At 43.1% G+C, this 11912-nt stretch overlaps 1 protein-coding gene across 6 annotated transcripts in view; it reads left to right on the forward strand.

Moving 5' to 3' along the window:
• Positions 1 to 11912, forward strand: part of LOC148409153 (calpain-5-like) — an 85988-nt gene that overhangs the window by 13429 nt on the left and 60647 nt on the right. For 2 of the 6 annotated variants that reach the window (XM_088440160.1, XM_088440162.1), the window contains exon 2: positions 11487 to 11709. The exons of the other annotated variants lie outside the window; for them this stretch is intronic. The gene's annotated coding sequence lies outside the window, so the exon portion shown is untranslated. The remainder of the gene's footprint in view (positions 1 to 11486; positions 11710 to 11912) is intronic. 6 annotated transcript variants of the gene reach the window in all.

An 11912-nucleotide genomic window follows, 5' to 3' on the forward strand; every position in this document is an offset into this window, starting at 1 on the left:
TACCAGTCATCCAAATTTTTCAATCTCCCTTGAGCCAAAGATACAGTTTCTAATTACCCGGGTTACCAAGGTCACTTCAATGAACCTCCTCCAGCAAGTCAATATTCCACATGTTTTTCATCTCAGACTGGCATCAATGAGGTTGGTCTTGCTTTTCTGCCCCTGAGTTGATATTCTTGCAGTCGCCCACGAGCACGTTTGCTGGTCTCCCTCGCGCGGCGGCTCCCCATATGCTTCCAAGTTGCGGTCCCGGTCGTTTGCAACTTTTGGATGGCTTCATTGGGAGCCCTTACGTCATCCACCTCATATCCTCCTCCTAACAGGTCGCTGATGGCCTCCGCTGCACTGTCATATGTTTTCACTCCACAGGTCCAATGAATACGCATTTTGTTGAGAGGAGTCTGGAATCGGATGCCTTCTTTTTTTTAAAACTTTCTTGATGTTTACGTAGGTTTTACTTTGTTGTATCATCCGTTCAGAATAGTCGTGGTTAAAGTAGATCTTGTGTCCGTCGAACATAACAACTTTCTTCTCTGAGGCCATTTTCAAAATCATCTATTTCACGGTGAATTGCTAAAAGGAGATGATAATCGATCTCGGCTGATGGTCGGGTGAGCACGCTGAATTTGTAAGTCGAAATCAAGTGAAAATTCTTTGCGTAGCCACCCGTGCATGCATTGCGTCACCGAGCCACTTTTAGATGCTGCCTCGTCTCGCATGTCATAAATCCGCAAGTTGTTACGTTGGGAACGTGATTCCAAATCAAGTTTGTCCAAGAGTTGTTGTTGTTCTTATATCATTTCTTGAAGTATTTCATTAGCCTCATAGCTCCACAATTCAATTTCCTCCGTGCGCTCAAGGGTAGCCTTTACCTTCACATTTTGTTGTTCGATGTCCGTAGTTATGTTCGCGAGTTTTTGATCAATATCATCTTTGAGGTCGACTAACTCATTCTTACTTGAGCCGTAATCTCGTCTCTGTGCGTTTGTAGATTGACTTCATCCTGCTACGTAGGTCTTGAATTTGTTGGCTAATACCATTCAGGCAGGTTTGAAATGACGCCATGTTAGCCTCCAGCGGTGACTTGCTTTCGTTGTCTATATTGTCTTTTCTTTACCTTGGCTGTCCAGGGTCCTTTTGTTCTTTGTTCTCTTTTTGTCGCTACTCCGCTCATCATCTCACCATGAAAAATTGTCGTGTATATTTCGAGTTTTATGGGAGTTAATTACGTTGGCTTATGGGAGCCTCAACTTTACGCGTCCATGTCTTTCAGTCACCCCACCGGAAGTCCGAACTATTTAAATTTTAATGAGAAAAAGACTGAAGTCATGATATTTAGTGATACTGGGACACCCCCCCCCCCCCCCCCCCCAGTTGATCTGGTTCCCTTGGCGCAATTTCGTGTGCCAATTGCAAAAAATCTTGGAGTAAAAGTCGATGTTGATCTTAAATTTGGCAACCAAAGTACAGTACTGTGGTTCAGTCATGCTTGAGGCAGCTCGCAAAAATTCAACAAGTCCTGCAGAGAAAACAATTTGAAAGAGTAATTCATGCCTTTGTGACCACTTGATTGGATTACTGCAATACACTTTATTTGGGGGTTAGTGGGTCCTCCATTAATTGCCTACAACTGGTTCAAAAGGCTGCTGCACGGCTTTTAACTGGCACAAGTAAATACAAACATATTTCACAAATTTTAGCTTCACTCCACTGGCTGCCTGTCCATTTTAGATTTCATTTTAAAATACTCTTGTTTGCTTTTAAAGCCTTGAATGGCCTTGCCCCACCTTACTTAGCTGAGCTGCTGCACCCGTATTCCCCTAGCTGTTCTCTTTTAGACATTCTGCTGAGAGTGCCTAAAACTAGGCTTAGGCTCAGAGGCGATCAAGCATTCGCCGTCACAGCTCCAAAACTTTGGAATGAACTGCCGCTGCATGTTAGACAGGCATTCTCTTTATTTGTTTTTAAAACTGTTCTTAAAACCCACCTTTTCTCTAAGGCTTTCGACACCATGAGACACCTCAAGAAGATCTTATTTGATTTATTTTACAGTTTTATTATGTTTCTATTTTGTTACCTATTTATTGTGTTTTACTTTTCCTGTATAGCACTTTGGAACCCTTCCGTTTGTTTAAAATTCTGCTATATAAATAAAGTGGATTGGATTTTTGCTGAGATAGACTACTAATTTGCAGACAGCCCATTCTGTCATGTATTTATAATGTCACTGAAGTAGTTAACAGGTGCTCATTTCAATGTTTCTCTGTAGATTTCAGTAGGCCTTATGCATCTGAAATAAGGTGGACGGAAGGCTGTAAGAGGAACAGTACTTCCCATTTTGGTGCAACCAGAATGGAATGTCAAATCAAATCAAATGTTATTTGTGTAGCCCTGAATCACATAAATCTCAAAGGGCTTCACAGATCAAAGAGGTCATATCGAGACTTCTTTTTGTTATAAGCACACAACAGCATCCCCTGCTCAAAGTTCCCAGAAGGGAAAGGAAAAACTCTATACCCCAATTTGGGGAAAATCCGAAACCTTCAGAAAGGACCACAGGTGGGAGGAGCCCCCTTCCAGGCTCAAAAGGTTGAACCAGGTTGTACCAAATAGACGAATACAGATACACAATACTGACAAATACAGATACACAATACAGATTACAGAAACATATTGTGCCATATTAGGCAGGAAACGTCCAGTGCAAAGATGTCTTGGGTAGGAACCTTCCCACAGTCCAGCCAGGTGGACCACATGTGGTCGATGTCATTACCCGTGATGGTCGATCAGCGCAGGGCCAAATGGCGTTCAAATCACCTTTCACCATCTAGCCCCCTCTTTGAGCCAGAAGAGGGCAGAAAAAGAAAAAGAAAGCTGCAGACAGGCCCGTTAACTAAATGTTTGCGAGTATGATTGTGTTTTTAAGATTTCTACTGAGATGGCTGCATGAACTTCCATACAGTAGGTAGGACATTCCAGAGTACTGGCGCGCGAATGGAAAAAGCCCCTGATCCCGCGGACATCTTTTTAGCCTGCGGGGTCGATAACAAACCGGCATTTTGTGACCGAAGTTGTCAGGACGGAACATATGGTGATACTAACTAAGTCGACGAAATAGGAAGGAACTAAGCCGTGCAAAATTTTATAAGTAATTAACAACACCTTAAAATCACATCTCAGGTGTAGCTATTGGAAGCCAATGCAGGTCAGCTAGTATCAGAGTAATATGATCAACTTTCTTGTCCTTGTCAAGCGTCTCGCTGCTGCATTTTCTACAGAGTGCAGACTTTTGATGCAGGACATGGGAAGCTAAAAAAAAAAAAAAAAGTCACAATAGTCAAGGCGTGACGTAATAAATGCACGAATCAGTGTTTCACCATCGCTAGGAAACGCAAGGGTGAATTTTAGCAAGATTGCGAGGGCCAAAAAAACGGTGTTCGCATCATGTTCTTAATATGTGTTTGAAAAGAGACAGTTGAGTCAAATATTATGCCGAGGTTTTTTTGCAAATCTACTTTGGGCAATAGTACAGTTATACAGGTTCAAACTGGTATTCTTAAACAAGTGCTGATGATGAGCAGGTCCAATAATTAACATCTCCTTTACTGGGGTTAAGAAGCAGAACATTGGAAGACATCCATTGCTTAATACAGTAAAGGACCAAGTATTGACCCCTGTGGGACACCACATAAAAAAGAGAAAGATTCAGAGATTGCATTGCCATGAGAGACACTATGTGTCCTTCCCGAGATGTAAGATCTGAACCAAGAAAGTGCTGATCCTGAGATACCAACACATGATTCAAGATGTTCTATAAGAATAAGATGATGACAATATTGTCAAATGCGGCACTAAAGTACTAAGGTCAAGCAATAATGATATTGATGAGATGTTGGAATCCATAGCGAAGAGAAGATGATCTGTCACTTTTACAAGGGCTGTCTCAGTTGAGTGGTTTTCCCCAAATCTACTGTTATCAATCATGTAATCGCTAAGCTGTTACGCTACAGCTGCAATGCTGACGAATTGCAGAGAGCTGCTGAGCAAAAACTGAAGAACTGCCACAGAAATTTACATGGTGGTCCCTACGTACTGCTCTACCCTGACAGTACAAAAATAACTGATATACAGTGAGCCCCCGTGTTACGAACTTAATCCGTTCAGCGGCTACGCTCATAACTTGAAATGCTCGTATGACGGGCAATCCAAACCTATGTTAATTAGTGAATGCGTGCAACGCGTGCAAAAACCTTAGATAAAACCATCACAACTTTATACACATGATAAAATTAGTAACATAATCTACTGTACAGTTAAATTAAATAACATAAATATACAAAGGAAAAATGACATTTACCTTTGGGGCGAAGTGACTTGAGCTGGGTGGAGGCGGAGGGGAGCAGAGACCAACCCGCAGAATTTATTGATTTATTTTTTTAAACGGGAACTTTTCTCAAACTAGAACATATCACCGGCGATTTCCTTCTCCTTAATCCATAATAAAAGAAGCCTTTCAATTTTGTTGTCGATCGAGGTCCGTCCCCCGGCAAGGAAAGTCTTGCCCTTAGAAGATTGCCAAGCGGTTACGGCTACACTCACAAGCAAGGTTAACCATGGGTGAGCCTCCTTCGTTTTTTTTTTTTTTTATTATTATCTCCTGCTTCGTTTCTATTGTCATCATCCTCTTACTTCTTCCTGTACCGCCACTAGCAATTTTAGAAGCCATGTCTAACAGATAAAGTTTGCAAAGTCTTCACAACATTCCTTCCTTCCGTTTTTGACTGATTTTTTTTGACTGACTGATTTCTTTGTTTATCCATGCTTGTTATATTTACTGTACAGTAGATTATGGTATTAATTTTAAATATGTGTGTAAATTCGTGATGGTTTTAACTATGATTTCACCCCGCGTTGCCAGTCAATGTGTACGTGCAATTGACTTAGCTTTGCTACATTAACGAAAGCATCTGCTCATGCATGACATGGTAACGCTGATATGCTATTGCTCTTACAATGTCACAGTCACTGTTGCAGTCACGGTGTCAGTCACGGAGATGCCGATATGCTATTGGTCGAACGCCTTCATCTAGCTTGATGGCACAGCTGGTCGGGACGGAAGGAAGGAGAGAAAATCAGTCAAAAACGGAAGGAAGGAATGTTGTGAAGACTTTGCAAACTTTATCTGTTAGACACGTCTTCTAAAATTGCTAGTGGCGGTAAAGGAAGAAGTAAGAGGATGATGACAATAGACACCAAGCAGGAGATAATTAAAAAAAAAAAAAAAAAATACGAAGGAGGCTCACCCATGGTTAACCTTGCTTGTGAGTGTAGCCGTAACCGCTTGGCAATCTTCTAAGGGCAAGACTTTCCTTGCCGGGGGACGGACCTCGATCGACAACAAAATTGAAAGGCTTCTTTTATTATGGATTAAGGAGAAGGAAATCGCCGGTGATATGTTCTAGTTTGAGAAAAGTTCCCGTTCAAGAAAATAAATCAATAAATTCTGCGGGTTGGTCTCTGCTCCCCTCCACCTCCACCCAGCTCAAGTCACGTCACCCCAAAGGTAAATGTAATTTTTCCTTTGTATATTTATGTTATTTAATTTAACTGTACAGTAGGTTATGTTACTCATTTTTAATATGTGTATAAAGTCGTGATGTTTTTACCTAAGGTTTTTGCACGCGTTGCACGCATTCACTAATTAACATAGGTTTGGATTGCCCGTCATACGGCCAATTCGAGTTACGAGCCTAGCCGCTGAGCGGATTAAGTTCGTAACACGGGGGCCCACTGTAATTGTGAAATGAATTACCAACAATGGAGAGTGTTATCCGTTCCCGTTCACCCGGTGGCAGTAGACACTGGATACGGGGGAAACCTTATTTCCAGGGCCGGATTTGCCCGTCGGGGTAAATAGCCCTCGCAGGACGGCTTGAAGCGGTGCTCGCAATCGGCACAAATGGCAGCGGGAAGGCAGCGTTGGTCTCAACCGTCACTTTTATTTTTTGTTAATACAACAATGAACAGCACAGCACTTCAACAGACGTTTTGCGTGTGAACACGTTTTTCTCAAAACCAGAACTCTCTGCGCATGCACTGTTTTTACTCCACATTCTCCTTTCTCTCTCTGTCTTTCTCATGTGATCAGCCAGCCTCTCTCTACACAACAAGAGCTTTTAAAATTGATTTGTTTATCAAGAAAAGTTGTCTGTTGTTCTGAGTAAAAAAGTGAGTAGATTTAAATATTCTGCTAAATGTTCGCGGGTCTGGCTTCGATGTACGCTACTGCCTCATGATTGCCATTAGCTTACGGTTGAGTAACATTTTTTTTTTTTATCAATAACTTTATTTAACTACTTCCTGTCATGTGTAGTTGGGTTTTTTTTCTTTTCTTTGACATGACACTTCCAACGTTAAACATGGTGGATCAATAATCAATATAGCACAGCCTTTGTGCAGTGAGCATCCAGTCACGTCACGTTCAACATGAGGCCTCTAGATGGCAAACTTATGACTTAAGATTGACTATTACGGCAGTCTATTAAGCATTAGGGCCACTGACATAACCATTTATGCTTGCGCAGAAGCCCGCGCCGTGTTGATGCGATTTCCCTTGTTTCTGGCGAAGACAGATTTCACACAGCATAGCGACACAAGTTTGCTGAATTCTAATTGGATAAAAACTGTAACCCCTCACCCTGAGAATGTGCGAGCAGTGCACAATTGCACACATGCACAGTTTAGAGGGAACACTGGTTACACCCTTTTTAATTTCTGGGTTTATAAACCAAGTTTATAACCATTCACGATAGAACAAAGCTTTACTGTTCCGCCATTTTGAAACAAGTGAGTCCGACCAATAGCAGACCAGCATCTCTGTAAGGAGACGCCGACAAATAGCAGATCAGCATCTTTGTGAGGAGACGCCGGCCAATAGCAGACCAGCATCTTTGTGAAGAGACGCCGGCCAATAGCAGACCAGCATTGTAGTGATGCGTTGCATGGAGGCATTGTCGGCAACACAAATTAATTGCAATCACCTAAAAACGCCTGCAGATGGAGACAAAATAACACAAATACAGCCAAGCCCCTAGGGTCATGACAGCTGTTTCTGTCGCAAAACCGGGAAAATACCCTAAAGGGTGGATGAAAAAAAACTTCCACATTGCAACATGAAAAATATGGAGGGGAGGCTGTAACACAGGGGGTCCACTGATCTGAGGTCGGTCGGAAGGGGGTTGGTGGTGAGAGGCGGGTGCGGGTGGGCGAGCGGCGGGGCCGCAGGTGCTGGCCGGAGCCTCCCGTTCGCGGCCACGCGCGCGCAGGCCTACCCAGCTCCGTCGATAGGTCGGCTGCGGGGTCCCCCGACTCGTACCACCCACACGGCGCGCGCTGTGCCCCCCGCCGCCCTGGCTTCCCTGCGGATGCCCACACCTGCCTCCCCAGCGACGCCGCGCCCGTGCGAGGGACAGGGAGAGAGATGCACGGCGGTGGGAGAGGGGGCAGGAAGACGTGCGGGGATGGAAAGGGGGGGGGGGGGGGGGTCTGCACTTGGGGGCACGGAGGCCAGGGACGGCCTTGGAAGCCCCAGCTGCGGGAGACGGAGATCTCCCAATCGATTGGCAAGCGGTGCTCAGACAGGCGTGGGCCCCGGGATGTCACAAAATGAGGCAGACGGCCCATAGTCTCATGCCGGTATTTAGCCTTGGATTGAGTTTACCACCCGCTTTGGGCTGCATTCCCAAACAACCCGACTCCGAGAAGGGCCGCACCCCGGCACGCCGGGGGCCTCTACCGGCCTCACACCGTCCCTGGGCGGAGCCTCCATCAGAAGGACTCAGGCCCCCTGACGGCACCGGGCGAAGAGGCCTTCTGTATGCCACAAGTCCTGCCCTGACAACGAGTCAGTGATGAAAAGCAGCTCCCTTTCCTCGCCGGCGCCCACAGCCGCTACTGAGCGGCGGCTACGGAGTTTCTCGCAGGCCCATCATAGGTGCAAGGGGGAACACATCGCTGAGCCTTGGCACAAAAACGCTGATGAAACTGACATAGAGCCTTCTTGCGCCGCTTCGATACTGCCGCTCCAGCCACAACTGCCGGTTCCATATCCCCCGTCGCTTGCAGGGAAAGATTCATCGCCAACTTCTGCACCGTGCAGTATTTTGTGGCCTGGAGTATACCTTCCACTAGTTCACTGGTGACATTAAAATCTGTGTCACTAGTTAACTAGTGAGTAACTCTGGCCTCAACTAGTGTTACTAGTTAGAAAACATGTTTCAATAGTCAATACGTAAGGTCAAAATGAGACCAACTAGTGGATATACAGTATTCAGATTTACTAGTGAACAATTTCACATTTTGAGCCTGACTAGTTCGCATGTAAGGCCAAAATAGGTTGTAAGTAGTCAAGCAATCTGTGTTTCATCATTCACTAGTTAACATGTAACCCGTAAGAGGCAGCCTCTAGTTAACTAGCTGTGATTCTTCAGGACAATTTATAAGATACTGTCCAACATGCAAATAAAGCGGGTGGCCTATTCACAAAATCTGAATCCTGGTTGGGGATTGTAATTGTGGAGCCAATAGAATTCCGGGATGCACATGTCTGTCCCACCTCCTCATTATTTTTTGTGTAACTAGTTAACTAGTGAGCAGATTGGCATCCACTAGTTGTACTAGTGAGCATTTTGGATCTCACTAGTTTACCTAGTGAGGTCAAACTGTCACACTAGTGTAACGAGTGGATATTTGGCACATCACTAGTAAAATATTTGACACTCACTAGTTAGATATCAAAGCTTGTAGGGGCGTACACTAGTTAACTTGTCAGTATTTTGTCTGTCACTAGTGTCACTAGTGGGTGTTGCAGCTTCACTATTGAGTTTGTGCTCAAAATCACAAGTCACTAGTTAACATGTTAGAATAAGCCACATTTGACTTGTTAACATGTGGCTGAAAATGAGTGACTAGGTAGGGTTTGTGTGCAACTTGTGTACAAAGTGCACAACTCGTGTGGCTGAATGACCAACTAGTGCTGGCAAAGACCGAACTAGTCAAAAATGCAAATGGCTGATATCCATGAGATCAAATGAATGCTCAAAAGGCTTGGCCTAAAGGAGGGCTATCGTGATCAAGCAATCAGATTTTTAGCGAGCACAAAGTTTTTCTGTGCTCAAAATCCATCGTTGCTCACTCAGACTCTTATCAGTGTCATGGTTCTGTTGTGGATTTTCTGTTTTAGGGGTTTCTTGGTGTTCTCAAGTTGTGGGCTTCTCTTAGTTCTTGCGTCTTGTTTTCTTGCGTGATTTGTCCCACCTGTTGCCCGTGTGTCCCAGCCTCATGTGTCAGCCAATCAGTGTTCCCCACCTCTTTTTCCATCCAGCTGTTTCATATTTGTCGAATTATTGTCCTGTCTATTGTAGTCCCAACAAGTTACAGTTAGTTGTCAGATCATTGTCTAAATTCACACATCGCCAGTTGCTTGTCATATCGCCTCTAGTCCATGTGTCCACCCGCCAATTAGTTTTCGTAGCTGTGTCCCCGTCTGTCTGCATTCTTGGAGTTTTGTTGTCCCGTTTTTTTCTCCCCGCGTTCTGTTCCTGTCTGCCTGTCACCAAAAAACATGGACTATCACACGCACCCTCTGCCTCGGTGCATTATTGCAACTGTGTCCACCACTCCCGTTATCATTCTATTCTACCCGCCATGTCGCGGCATGACATCATTGTGCGCTCAATATTCTTTTTCTGTGCTCAAAAATCTATTTTCGTTCTCAATATTTTTTTCTGTGCTCAAACTCTATTTTCACTCGCTCAAAATCTTTCATTACTCGCTCGCGATTGTGGCACAAATGTAATTCTATAGAGGAAGTGCTATATAAACATAGATAAAGCATTAATCTAAGCATAGATATTTTTAATGGTCACACTGCCAAAAATCAATTAATGGAAAACTCTTATCGGACATTGTCATCTATTTGAAACGATGTGGACTCAGAGTCGTCATTAGGACATTTTGGAATGAAAAAATAAGACTAATACTTTTTTATCAAAAGTAATACTTTATTTTCATACTTGATTCATGCAGAACCAAACATTTTAGTCGCTCCATTAGCCATGACACTTGAAACAAAAAGCAAAAAAAAAAGTACATACAAATTAAATGTATGGATTCATAAAACTGAGTTAAAGACATATAAATACGTCTTTGGCATTGAATGAGTTAATGCTATGACAGGAAAGATTTATTTTCTTTTCAAATTCCGAGCAAATGAATAGAAACATGAAGCAAATTATTGCTACGTTGTGACTCAATTGCAAAACAATGAATGCTTTCATTTTAATGAATTTTTGACAGATGAGCCAGAAATAAAATACAATGTTAAATAAAATCATAAATGAAATGTTAAATGAAATGAGATACCACAACACAGGTCTTGTCCAAAGTTTATCAAATCAGACGTACCTAGAACAGAACTCTGTTTTAAGCCTTTTTTCCATGCAAAGATGCTTTGCAATGGTAAGGGGGTACTTGGCTGAAAAACATATTTCACAGGGGGTACATGGTTGAAAAAAGTTAAACCTGGTCATGATGTTCACAGGCAACCTGTGCAGGGTCTACCCTGCCTCTTGCCCAAAGTTAGCCAGGACTGGAAGTGCCACAAAAAATGGATTGTGTAATTTAGGATTTGGGGAATGCCATGAATGATGCTATGAGTGATGAACAATTTACAAACTGAAATGTCTTTGTCTCTAGCAAAATTGTTTAACTGTTTTTATTTTTATGAGAAGTGTGAAAGGAGGTAAACTCTACATTTTGGAATTTTGGTAACGTGATCATACCCAGATGTACCAAATAATGAATTTATTACTTTAGAATTGGAACGGTTTGAATTGGTCAAAAATGTGAAGGATAAGGTAAATAATGAGAAACATTATATCTCCAAAGAGCATGCGAACCATCTTCTCATGAACTTGCATTTTAAGTATCACATCAGTCACTTTCTCAGCTCAATCTTGATCCATGAGATTTACTTTTAATTTTGCTACATCTTCTTCAGCCATCGGATTTATCTCCTGTACAGATTTGTTGTATTTCTTTTGGCTATTCTGGCACATTCTTCTTCACGTTGCCTCTTTTATCTTTGCGGTAGAGGATTATCTGAAAGACGTCTTTCCCCCTCCTGTCTCAAAGAGTCAAAGAGTTTCTTGTGCTCCAAATCCAGACAACAGTTTTCTTGCCAGTCGTTTCGACTACACTTCACCAAGTGTACGCACAGAATGCCCTGTTGCTCCTGTGTGTGGAATTGGCCTGTTAGGCCATTCAAAACAAAACGGCCTCTATATAAAAGTTCCAGCCAATTCCACACACAGTACTTCGATGGTAATGCTAATCTAACACAACAGGTTTTGGCTTGTTTCACCTACGAGAGGAGCTCTGAAGTATTCAGTTTCACTCTCCCCTTCCCGCCTCTTTCTCCTCTGTAGCCCTTGCATGAATGCACCGAACTGCTGGCCAGACCAGTTTTCTCCTCATGCATGTGGTCTAATTACTACATTGGCTTGAGGGACTTTGCTCACAATCTGCATTGAAACCCATCCCCCTTGCTCTGTTTTACGGAAACAAGCTTTGAAACCCAAATGTGAATGCCTTGGGGATTTTGCAAGTGACTGACCTCATGACAGCAAGGACAAAGACAGCTCTGTGCAGGTGAGTGTTCCCTTTAGTTACCTCACATCCTTTCATTTATCATCTACCTTATTGTGACCTATTTAACCTTCAATGCTACATTCACAGGTTATATAGCCGGCCTGCATGCACAATCATAACAATCCACACATTAGATCTGATATGCCTCTAAAAATTTGATACTGATCTGTCACATATTTTCTAGCTAAATGAGGTCACCAAAA

This window comes from Hippichthys cyanospilos, chromosome 18 (assembly GCF_059441005.1).
Source record: "Hippichthys cyanospilos isolate Australia breed blue-spotted pipefish chromosome 18, RoL_Hcya_1.0, whole genome shotgun sequence".
In the NCBI taxonomy this organism is placed as follows: domain Eukaryota; kingdom Metazoa; phylum Chordata; class Actinopteri; order Syngnathiformes; family Syngnathidae; genus Hippichthys; species Hippichthys cyanospilos.